The sequence below is a fragment of the Colias eurytheme genome, chromosome 22, assembly GCF_061535395.1.
Source record: "Colias eurytheme isolate Ceu_HAF_F1 chromosome 22, ilColEury1 Martin Lab GWU primary, whole genome shotgun sequence".
Taxonomy (NCBI): domain Eukaryota; kingdom Metazoa; phylum Arthropoda; class Insecta; order Lepidoptera; family Pieridae; genus Colias; species Colias eurytheme.
In genome coordinates this window covers 6,501,270-6,512,369 of record NC_143001.1, presented here as the reverse complement: position 1 = coordinate 6,512,369, position 11,100 = coordinate 6,501,270, and the positions used below count along the sequence as shown (strand labels likewise).

Here is an 11,100-nt window from a genome sequence, read left to right as displayed (position 1 = left end):
TTAGATTTACTTATAATATTAGTAGTATGTATGGTCCATACATAGGTACATGCATAGGTATATTATGTATAGACGTCCCGTTTTGAGTCATAAGCAAAATGGTCAGTTTAAGTATAAACAGCATATTTCAGTTTAAGTATAAACAGCATAACAAAAAATAATAAGTAAGTAATTTAACGGTCTAGACAAAATTAATATGTACTTACCTACGCCATTATTTCTAGTCTGTAATTTGATGGTAATTTGTATACTTATAAAATAACGTCTAAATTACTTAACATAATTCGTAAAATGAGTTACATATCATAAGAGATGTCGTTATAATCCGATGCTTGAGTCTATGTCATGTAATGAGGCAAAATTTAATATCTTTGTAGCAAATATTCTTTATATTTAGGTTTCAGCTTTTGTAATATATAAAATACATTTATTTCATAACTTTTTATGTTTAATTTGAACTCGATTTTTAGAATTGGAAGGCTAACAATTTATTGATTTTACTAATTGTTCAAACAAAATGATAAAAAACAGTTACAAAAGTTATCTTTTGTACAGAAGAGCAGCCTTATTGCTCAACAGTAATTTCTTTCAGACAACCTGTTAGTTACGTAAATGTAAGGATAGCGTAATATAAATTCACAATATAATACCTATATATACATAACCTATACACATAGTTTGCTTATACAAAACACATTTAAATATTATTAAAAACTAGCCTATAATAAAATAAAAAACACGTGTGGCACCCGGGGACTGCCGCGGTAAAGCTATTGCATGCTATGCCTTCAAGCCACACCTCCGCGCCCGTCGGAGTGGGGAGCGTGAGGTTTTTCGTTACTAAATTTCTGGATTCGGTCCCCGCGCTCAAGGCCCGCGATAGAAGCTATGCAATAGCTTAAAAATCTAGGCAGTTAATAAACATCACGTTTAGTACACACTAGTACAAACTTTACCCTTGAATCCTTGTAACCTTTTTGAAAATTACAAAAAATATCTTCGAAATAATTGTACTGAAAAAAGTGCAGATACGGCATCATTAAACTGTACATAGACGAATGCTTTCACAAGAGCTTTTGACAAAGCTTTGTACACAATTTGTGAAATAATTTCGTATAAATTTTAGACATGTCGACATTTTTAAGGTTTTGGAAATGCCAGTCTGGTTGGTTTTTTACGAAATTAATGAAAAGAAAAATAAAATAAAAATAATTGTTTCGGGTGTTGCGAAAGATGGTATATTAGGTATTTATTTACTAGCTTTCCACCCGCGGCTTCGCACGCGTAGTCAAAGAAAAACCCACTTTATTCCCGTTTTCTTGGGATTTCCGGGATAAAACTATCTGCTATCCTGATATTATGTCCTTTCTCAGTTCTTAAGCTATCTCTGTATCAAATATTATTCAAATCAATTCAGTGGTTAAGACGTCAATACTTTCGCATAATTATAATATTAGTTGGGATAACATTGCTTCATTTTTATTATGCAATTTTGTACCAAAAATGTTTTATAAATAATTTATAGTATTAGGTTGATAAACTTGCTATTTCCCTTAGGGCTGATTTTTCAATCCTTGGTTAAATCTTATCCGTCCAATAAAGTATTACACAATAATATACAGATGTCACCTAAAAACTGTCAAAAAGTGGGCAAGTAACACATTTTTAAAATGGTTGTTTAATACGATATTCGATGAATAAGTTTTAACTAAGGATTGAAAAATCGGCCCTTACTAGTCTGATTTTAATATCAATACGCTTTCCAATATTAATTTGTCAAACAAATATAAACTTTATAACAATCCCGTTAAGAGCATTATCAATTTTAACTCTAATAATTATTATTCAAACGTCAAACAATTAAGTTAACAAAACTTTTCCTTGCTTCGAATAATTAATGGCAACAAATCTATCATTCATTTTATCATTTCATTTATAACAGTTTAATCTTAATAAAATTTGGCAAATATAAATAAAGGATCTTTGGGTGTTATACGCTAAATATTATGTAAGATTATATGCAGTATGCTTAAGTTTAGTCTGTAAAACGTTAACAATGATTTATTTCAGTCGTAACCATATTTTTTTCGAAGATTTTTTAGGGGGACAAACATTTTGTAGTAATGTACAATTATTTTGAAAACGACTCTAAAGGCTATAGGTAAAATACGGACGAAGTCATAAAGGACCACTAGTATTTATTTTCATAGCAACAAAATAGACCTTCCAAAATATACGTAAAACATAGATGTAACTCCGTTTTAATGTATTACAATACAAATAACATTGTTCATTGAAGATCGAAATTACATCAGAACATATTGCTCTGGGATTTATTCGCCACTGGGGTTCAACATTGGTAACAAATAATGTTGTTTTAATGTTATTGGATGTACTTTTTGTTCTCGAAAGTTCTGGATGGTTGTACTTCATTTGGGAGATTGTGTAGTTTATTTTGATGGAGTTTTAATTGTGTTTGAAGATGATTTACTTCTTTAGGGAGATAGTAGCGAAGTTTTGAAGGAATTTTAATTGCCTATGTGAGAGGTAAGATTACTTATGTGTTGAACTAAGATATCAATTATAGTGATATTTTGAAACTTTGAGTAGTCGTCCGTGAGTCGGATCTTAAAGGGATCTTGTTGAAAACCAGCGCCAGGCATAATATGCCTGGCACATGCTGAACTTGGTCCTTTTTGGCGATACGGGGGCACTTTCATATTACATTCATTTATTTTTTGTTTTATTTTATTATTGTTTTCCATTTCTTTCTTGTATGTTTTTGTTTTGCTTTTATTAATGTTTTGTGATGATTGTGTCTTACTGATTGCCGAATAAACGTATTTTCTTTCTTTCTTTCTTTCTTTCTTTCATCTAAAAGTAAATATTATAATATATTTATACATCAACTAGCTTTTCACCCGCAGCTTCACTCACGTAGTCAAAGGAAAACCCGCATAGTTCCCATTCCTATGGATTTTGTAAAAAACTATCTTATGTGTTAATCCAAGTTACCCTATGTGTGTACCAATTTCATGAAAAACGGTTCAGCAGTTTTTTGCGTGAAGGAGTCACAAATAAACAAACTCACAAATTTTCGCTTTTATAATATTGATAGGATGATAGTTCCATATATTCTCCGATAAACTGAATGAGACAACAAATTGCTTGTGAATAAATATACAGGTAAATTAGCTTGAAGAAATTTTTGCGTTTGTAGTAGTGTATGGTCAGCAAATAAAATAAAACAACATTTTATTTTTAGTTTTTATTTTATACAGGGTTACTTGTAAAACACCAGCAACCTCGCAGGACAAGATAGCTAACATCATAAGTAACAACATTTGTTCTACGACTTTTGGCATAACGCAATAAATTATTTTTAAATGATTTTTTAAACTTTTATTGTACTCTCCTTACATTTGTAAGTCTATGTTCTATTAATTATCGGATGGACGACGCGACGCCCCCTTCCCCCTCTCGTTCGCTTTTTGTTTACGTAATTTTTGGGAGGCGTAGAGTTTATAATATTCAGACGGAAAATTAAATGAATATTTATTTTTGTATGAAAATAAAATCTAACAAATTATCAAAAGTCGAAATGTTGTTACTTATGATGTTAGCTATCTTGTCCTGCGAGGTTGCTGGTGTTTTACAAGTAACCCTGTATATATAAGGGATTTTAAATTAAACTATATGTGTTTCTCCTCTGAAAAAGATGAGACTTTATTTTAATATTTGCACATTTAACATACATATAACTTTTACATTAACAATGTTACTAAAATGAAAAATTTACTAACCTGAAAAAGAAACGACATTTAAAGTTTAATTCTTTAGTTTGAGAAGTCAAAGGCTTGCCTCGACCATGTTTTAACACTGGAGCCATATTGAATTAACAATATAAAGTTACACACAAATTAAACACTAGTTATGGCCCTGCCTTCATACAAAACTGCTGAATACGCCGTTCGCACGGGAATAGAATGTGGATGCGATTTCCCTTAGTTAGCATCCAAGCTTACGTCTTTATAATTATTAAACTGTATAAATTCATTCTTTAACTCCGGTCTGCATCGTGCAGACATGGGTGTAAAAGTCTCATTTTAGCTATTAAATGTAGTTTTTAAGTACATCTGAGTTTTCATTTGGGGCCTCCGGCTGCGGGACATGTAATTCACTTCAACAAATATTATAACAATAATAACAAATAATAACAACAATCAACAAATACAAAATTTATCAATTAAACTACGTACATAATAATTATAATTTTTGAATGAAATGTGCTTTATGTTCTAACGGCACCAAACGACTGCACGTGGCACCTGCGGACAGCGTAAACTGGTTTATTCTGGTTTTGTGCGTGTTTCCACTTTCCACTATCAAGTGACGATTTATTTATTTGTTTTGTTTCGTAATTATTATGGTCAAATATTAATTATGAAACAAATTATTATGGACACGATATTTTATTGTTTCACGGTAGTCGCCTTGTCGTTTGCTCAAGGACGTAAAATTGAATGATATATTTTTTTTTATAAAGTCAAAACCATTTTCTTTCAAATAAAAACTTGTTTTTATTGAAAACAAAAGTGTTGCTAGGAATAAGTATAAAATTAAATAGTAATGTTAGGATATCGAAACATTTTTGTATAGGCCAGAACGATATAGTGGAAACGCGCTCTAAGATCTGAGTAATATACACACCACTACATATGCAAAAATTTCTCCAAGCTAATTTACCTGTACCAGCCTATAATATTATAGTAATTATTTATCTGTATTGTAGAGATGCGACCGCTCAGTTAAAAATGTGTGTTTGATAGCCATAAGAGGGTATTAAAAACACGTCAGATAACAGCGTTGGATACCACAGATATACTCTTATTATGACATGAATAAGTACGTATATGGTACTTATCCTGTAAATACTTTCGTAGTACTTATACAGGAATAGATAGCTGCGTTACCATAATATTTTAACTCGAACTGACAAAGAATTCTTTTCACAAAAACGCTCATTCACATTTTATTGTCGTCTCAACGAAGATGTTTCAATACGTCAAGTAAATTGAACGTTCCAAAGATACATTACTTCAGCTATTAATTTTCGATGGAATTCCCTTTGTTATAGATATGGGATCAAGGTTGTATTATGTGTGGAATTTTTGCCAAATAAAGTGGGGTGTTTTATTTGATTCGACTCGTGTAGGGAATGTGAAAGTAATTTTTTCCATTTGGATAATTTCATTATAGTTTTATGATAGATTTGAAAGCCCCAAAATCAAATAAATGGGTACGTTACAGATTATTTGAAAACTAGCTTTCCGCCCGCGGCTTAGCCCGCGTTTTCAAAGAAAAACCCGCATAGTTCCCGTTCCCTTGGGATTTCCGGTATAAATCCTAGTTTTTTTTTTTTTTTTTTTTTTTTTTATGATATAGGATAGCAAACGAGCAGACGCGTCGCCTGGTGTTAAGCGATACACGCCGCCCATAAGCATCCACTCCACTGGGAAGTGGATGTGTTGCTGTCCTCAAAGGGATTTGGAAGGAGTTAGGTAGAAGGGGCGAGGATGGGAGTCTATCCTCCTATCTTGTGTATCCGATCCGCTCTATGTGTGCTAAATTTCATTATAATCGGTTCATTACTATTTGAGAGTAACAAACTTACATACACATACACACAGCCTCACAAACTTTCGCATTTATAATATTAGTAGGATAGGATTTCAATTTAAATACTCTAATAACATCCGCTCAAAATTGTGTCAGAAAACATCTCATTAAAACAACTGGTAAATATTTTAAGTAATAACATTAACGAAATCTCAAAATACGTTGGTACATACAACAACGGTACATAATACAACGAACAACGAACAACGAACAACGAACAACCAACAACGAACAACGAACAACGAACAACGAACAACGAACAACGAACAACGAACAACAAACACCGAACACCGAACACCGAACACCGAAACAACGAACAACGAACAACGAACAACGAACTGTATCATTTTTTGGGAATAAATGTTTTTCTATTGTATTCTATTCTATTCAAACACCAAACAACAAACAACGAACAACGAACAACGAACAACGAACAACGAACAACGAACAACGAACAACGAACAACGAACAACGAACAACGAACAACGAACAACGAACAACGAACAACGAACAACGAACAACGAACAACGAACAACGAACAACGAACAACGAACAACGAACAACGAACAACGAACAACGAACAACGAACAACGAACAACGAACAACGAACAACGAACAACGAACAACGAACACCGAACACCGAACAACGAACACCGAACAACGAACAACGAACAACGAACAACGAACAACGAACAACGAACAACGAACAACGAACAACGAACAACGAACAACGAACAACGAACAACGAACAACGAACAACGAACAACGAACAACGAACACCGAACAACGAACACCGAACAACGAACAACGAACAACGAACAACGAACAACGAACAACGAACAACGAACAACGAACAACGAACAACGAACAACGAACAACGAACAACGAACAACGAACAACGAACAACGAACAACGAACAACGAACAACGAACAACGAACAACGAACAACGAACAACGAACAACGAACACCGAACAACGAACAACGAACAACGAACAACGAACACCGAACACCGAACACCGAACAACGAACAACGAACAACGAACAACGAACAACGAACAACGAACAACGAACAACGAACAACGAACAACGAACAACGAACAACGAACAACGAACAACGAACAACGAACAACGAACAACGAACAACGAACAACGAACAACGAACAACGAACAACGAACAACGAACACCGAACACCGAACACCGAACACCAAACACCAAACCGGTTTGCTAGAAATTCGTCAATTTATTAACTCTACTTCCGGTTTTTATTTTGTTGCTGGCTCTGTACACTGTGCCAGTGAACGATGTGAGGAGCAACAATTTTTTTTTTGTTTCACTACCGAAAATCGACAGTTAAGCTGGCGTGGACGATTTTCTAGCAAACCGGTTTCAAAATTAACTCTACTTCCGGTTTCTATTTTGTTGCTGGCTCTGTACACTGTGCCAGTGAACGATGTGAGGAGCAACAATTTTTTTTTTTATGTTTCACTACCGAAAATCGACAGTTAAGCTGGCGTGGACGATTTTCTAGCAAACTGGTTTCAAAATTAACTCTACTTCCGGTTTCTATTTTGTTGCTGGCTCTGTACACTGTGCCAGTGAACGATGTGAGGAGCAAAAAATTTTTTTTTATGTTTCACTACCGAAAATCGACAGTTAAGTTGACGTGGCCTGTGTTATTTTTGGCGCCAATGAAAAAATTCAAAATTTTCACTGTTTTTATGCGAACGAACAACGAACAACGAACAACGAACAACGAACAACGAACAACGAACAACGAACAACGAACAACGAACAACGAACAACGAACAACGAACAACGAACAACGAACAACGAACAACGAACAACGAACAACGAACAACGAACAACGAACAACGAACAACGAACAACGAACAACGAACAACGAACAACGAACAACGAACAACGAACAACGAACAACGAACAACGAACAACGAACAACGAACAACGAACACCGAACACCGAACACCGAACACCGAACACCGAACACCGAACACCGAACACCGAACACCGAACACCGAACACCGAACACCGAACACCAAACACCAAACACCAAACCGGTTTGCTAGAAATTCGTCAATTTATTAACTCTACTTCCGGTTTTTATTTTGTTGCTGGCTCTGTACACTGTGCCAGTGAACGATGTGAGGAGCAACAATTTTTTTTTTGTTTCACTACCGAAAATCGACAGTTAAGCTGGCGCGGACGAATTTCTAGCAAACCGGTTTCAAAATTAACTCTCCTTCCGGTTTCTATTTTGTTGCTGGCTCTGTACACTGTGCCGGTGAACGATGTGAGGAGCAACAATTTTTTTTTTATGTTTCACTACCGAAAATCGACAGTTAAGCTGGCGTGGACGATTTTCTAGCAAACCGGTTTCAAAATTAACTCTACTTCCGGTTTCTATTTTGTTGCTGGCTCTGTACACTGTGCCAGTGAACGATGTGAGGAGCAACAAATTTTTTTTTATGTTTCACTACCGAAAATCGACAGTTAAGCTGGCGTGGACGATTTTCTAGCAAACTGGTTTCAAAATTAACTCTACTTCCGGTTTCTATTTTGTTGCTGGCTCTGTACACTGTGCCAGTGAACGATGTGAGGAGCAAAAAATTTTTATTTATGTTTCACTACCGAAAATCGACAGTTAAGTTGACGTGGCCTGTGTTATTTTTGGCGCCAATGAAAAAAATTCAAAATTTTCACTGTTTTTATGCAGCAACAAATTAGCAACAAATTCACCTGCATTTTGCAAGGATCCATCCCTTTTTCCGATTTCTTCACGCTACCTTAACGTTAAGCTAGAACTGTTGCTGATTTTCAGCGAACGGGTTGAGCAACAAAATCGTCATTATAGCAACTAATTAGCAACAAATAAGCAACAAATTCTGGTGTTGTTTTTTTTTTTTAATTTGGCTAATTTTTCATCGCCAGCTTTACGTACCTTCAACTTGGCACATTGACACCTCTTAACCCTTATTTTCGTAAAGGGTTTTGTTATCTAACGTTATTTGACAAAATTACGGTATTTTTAATACGGTCTTCTAATATTTATTACTCTACAAAAAAGCTTAAAGAATTATTTATACTATTCAATGTACTGTTTGACTTTATAAAACAACTTCATAATTTAGTCAAACAGACGAAGGTAATAATTTTATTGACATACGCATTATAACTACATACACGTACACAGTATAAAACCAAGGCGCTTTCTCTGTCTATTGTTAAATTAAATTGTTATACAACAAAACTTATGTTTTAATATTTAGTTTTATAATATTCGAACGCTTCAAAAATGTTTCATAATTATGTTAGCCAAAAAGACCTCGTAATCGATTATTTTCTATTCTAATAAAATAAAATTCTAATGTTAAACCTACGAATCTCCACGGTCACTACAACCACGATATGTACCAGAATAGAAAGCAGAGCTTACGTTAAAACCGCGCTGACCAAAATTTATATTATTATATAATTGGTCAGCGCTTAACGTTAAGGTAGCGTGAAGAAATCGGAAAAAGGGATGGATCCTTGCAAAATGCAGGTGAATTTGTTGCTGCATAAAAACAGTGAAAATTTTGAATTTTTTCATTGGCGCCAAAAATAACACAGGCCACGTCAACTTAACTGTCGATTTTCGGTAGTGAAACATAAAAAAAAATTTTTTGCTCCTCACATCGTTCACTGGCACAGTGTACAGAGCCAGCAACAAAATAGAAACCGGAAGTAGAGTTAATTTTGAAACCAGTTTGCTAGAAAATCGTCCACGCCAGCTTAACTGTCGATTTTCGGTAGTGAAACATAAAAAAAAAATTGTTGCTCCTCACATCGTTCACTGGCACAGTGTACAGAGCCAGCAACAAAATAGAAACCGGAAGTAGAGTTAATTTTGAAACCGGTTTGCTAGAAAATCGTCCACGCCAGCTTAACTGTCGATTTTCGGTAGTGAAACATAAAAAAAAAATTGTTGCTCCTCACATCGTTCACCGGCACAGTGTACAGAGCCAGCAACAAAATAGAAACCGGAAGGAGAGTTAATTTTGAAACCGGTTTGCTAGAAATTCGTCCGCGCCAGCTTAACTGTCGATTTTCGGTAGTGAAACAAAAAAAAAATTGTTGCTCCTCACATCGTTCACTGGCACAGTGTACAGAGCCAGCAACAAAATAAAAACCGGAAGTAGAGTTAATAAATTGACGAATTTCTAGCAAACCGGTTTGGTGTTTGGTGTTTGGTGTTCGGTGTTCGGTGTTCGGTGTTCGGTGTTCGGTGTTCGGTGTTCGGTGTTCGGTGTTCGGTGTTCGGTGTTCGGTGTTCGGTGTTCGTTGTTCGTTGTTCGTTGTTCGTTGTTCGTTGTTCGTTGTTCGTTGTTCGTTGTTCGTTGTTCGTTGTTCGTTGTTCGTTGTTCGTTGTTCGTTGTTCGTTGTTCGTTGTTCGTTGTTCGTTGTTCGTTGTTCGTTGTTCGTTGTTCGTTGTTCGTTGTTCGTTGTTCGTTGTTCGTTGTTCGTTGTTCGTTGTTCGTTGTTCGTTGTTCGTTGTTCGTTGTTCGTTGTTCGTTCGCATAAAAACAGTGAAAATTTTGAATTTTTTCATTGGCGCCAAAAATAACACAGGCCACGTCAACTTAACTGTCGATTTTCGGTAGTGAAACATAAAAAAAAATTTTTTGCTCCTCACATCGTTCACTGGCACAGTGTACAGAGCCAGCAACAAAATAGAAACCGGAAGTAGAGTTAATTTTGAAACCAGTTTGCTAGAAAATCGTCCACGCCAGCTTAACTGTCGATTTTCGGTAGTGAAACATAAAAAAAAAAATTGTTGCTCCTCACATCGTTCACTGGCACAGTGTACAGAGCCAGCAACAAAATAGAAACCGGAAGTAGAGTTAATTTTGAAACCGGTTTGCTAGAAAATCGTCCACGCCAGCTTAACTGTCGATTTTCGGTAGTGAAACAAAAAAAAAATTGTTGCTCCTCACATCGTTCACTGGCACAGTGTACAGAGCCAGCAACAAAATAAAAACCGGAAGTAGAGTTAATAAATTGACGAATTTCTAGCAAACCGGTTTGGTGTTTGGTGTTCGGTGTTCGGTGTTCGGTGTTCGTTGTTCGTTGTTCGTTGTTCGTTGTTCGTTGTTCGTTGTTCGTTGTTCGTTGTTCGTTGTTCGTTGTTCGTTGTTCGTTGTTCGTTGTTCGTTGTTCGTTGTTCGTTGTTCGTTGTTCGTTGTTCGTTGTTCGTTGTTCGTTGTTCGTTGTTCGTTGTTCGTTGTTCGTTGTTCGTTGTTCGTTGTTCGTTGTTCGTTGTTCGGTGTTCGTTGTTCGGTGTTCGTTGTTCGTTGTTCGTTGTTCGTTGTTCGTTGTTCGTTGTTCGTTGTTCGTTGTTCGTTGTTCGTTGTTCGTTGTTCGT

At 35.6% G+C, this 11,100-nt stretch overlaps 1 long non-coding RNA gene across 1 annotated transcript; it reads right to left on the bottom strand.

Annotated features, from left to right (window-relative positions):
* Positions 1-3,519: 3,519 nt before the first annotated feature.
* LOC149898737 (uncharacterized) lies at positions 3,520-4,074 on the bottom strand. Its single transcript, XR_016458043.1, has 2 exons — positions 3,804-4,074; positions 3,520-3,709 (listed from the first exon to the last, which is right to left on the bottom strand). It is a non-coding gene; the product is annotated as an uncharacterized LOC149898737 (long non-coding RNA).
* Between the last annotated feature and the right edge of the window lie 7,026 nt (positions 4,075-11,100).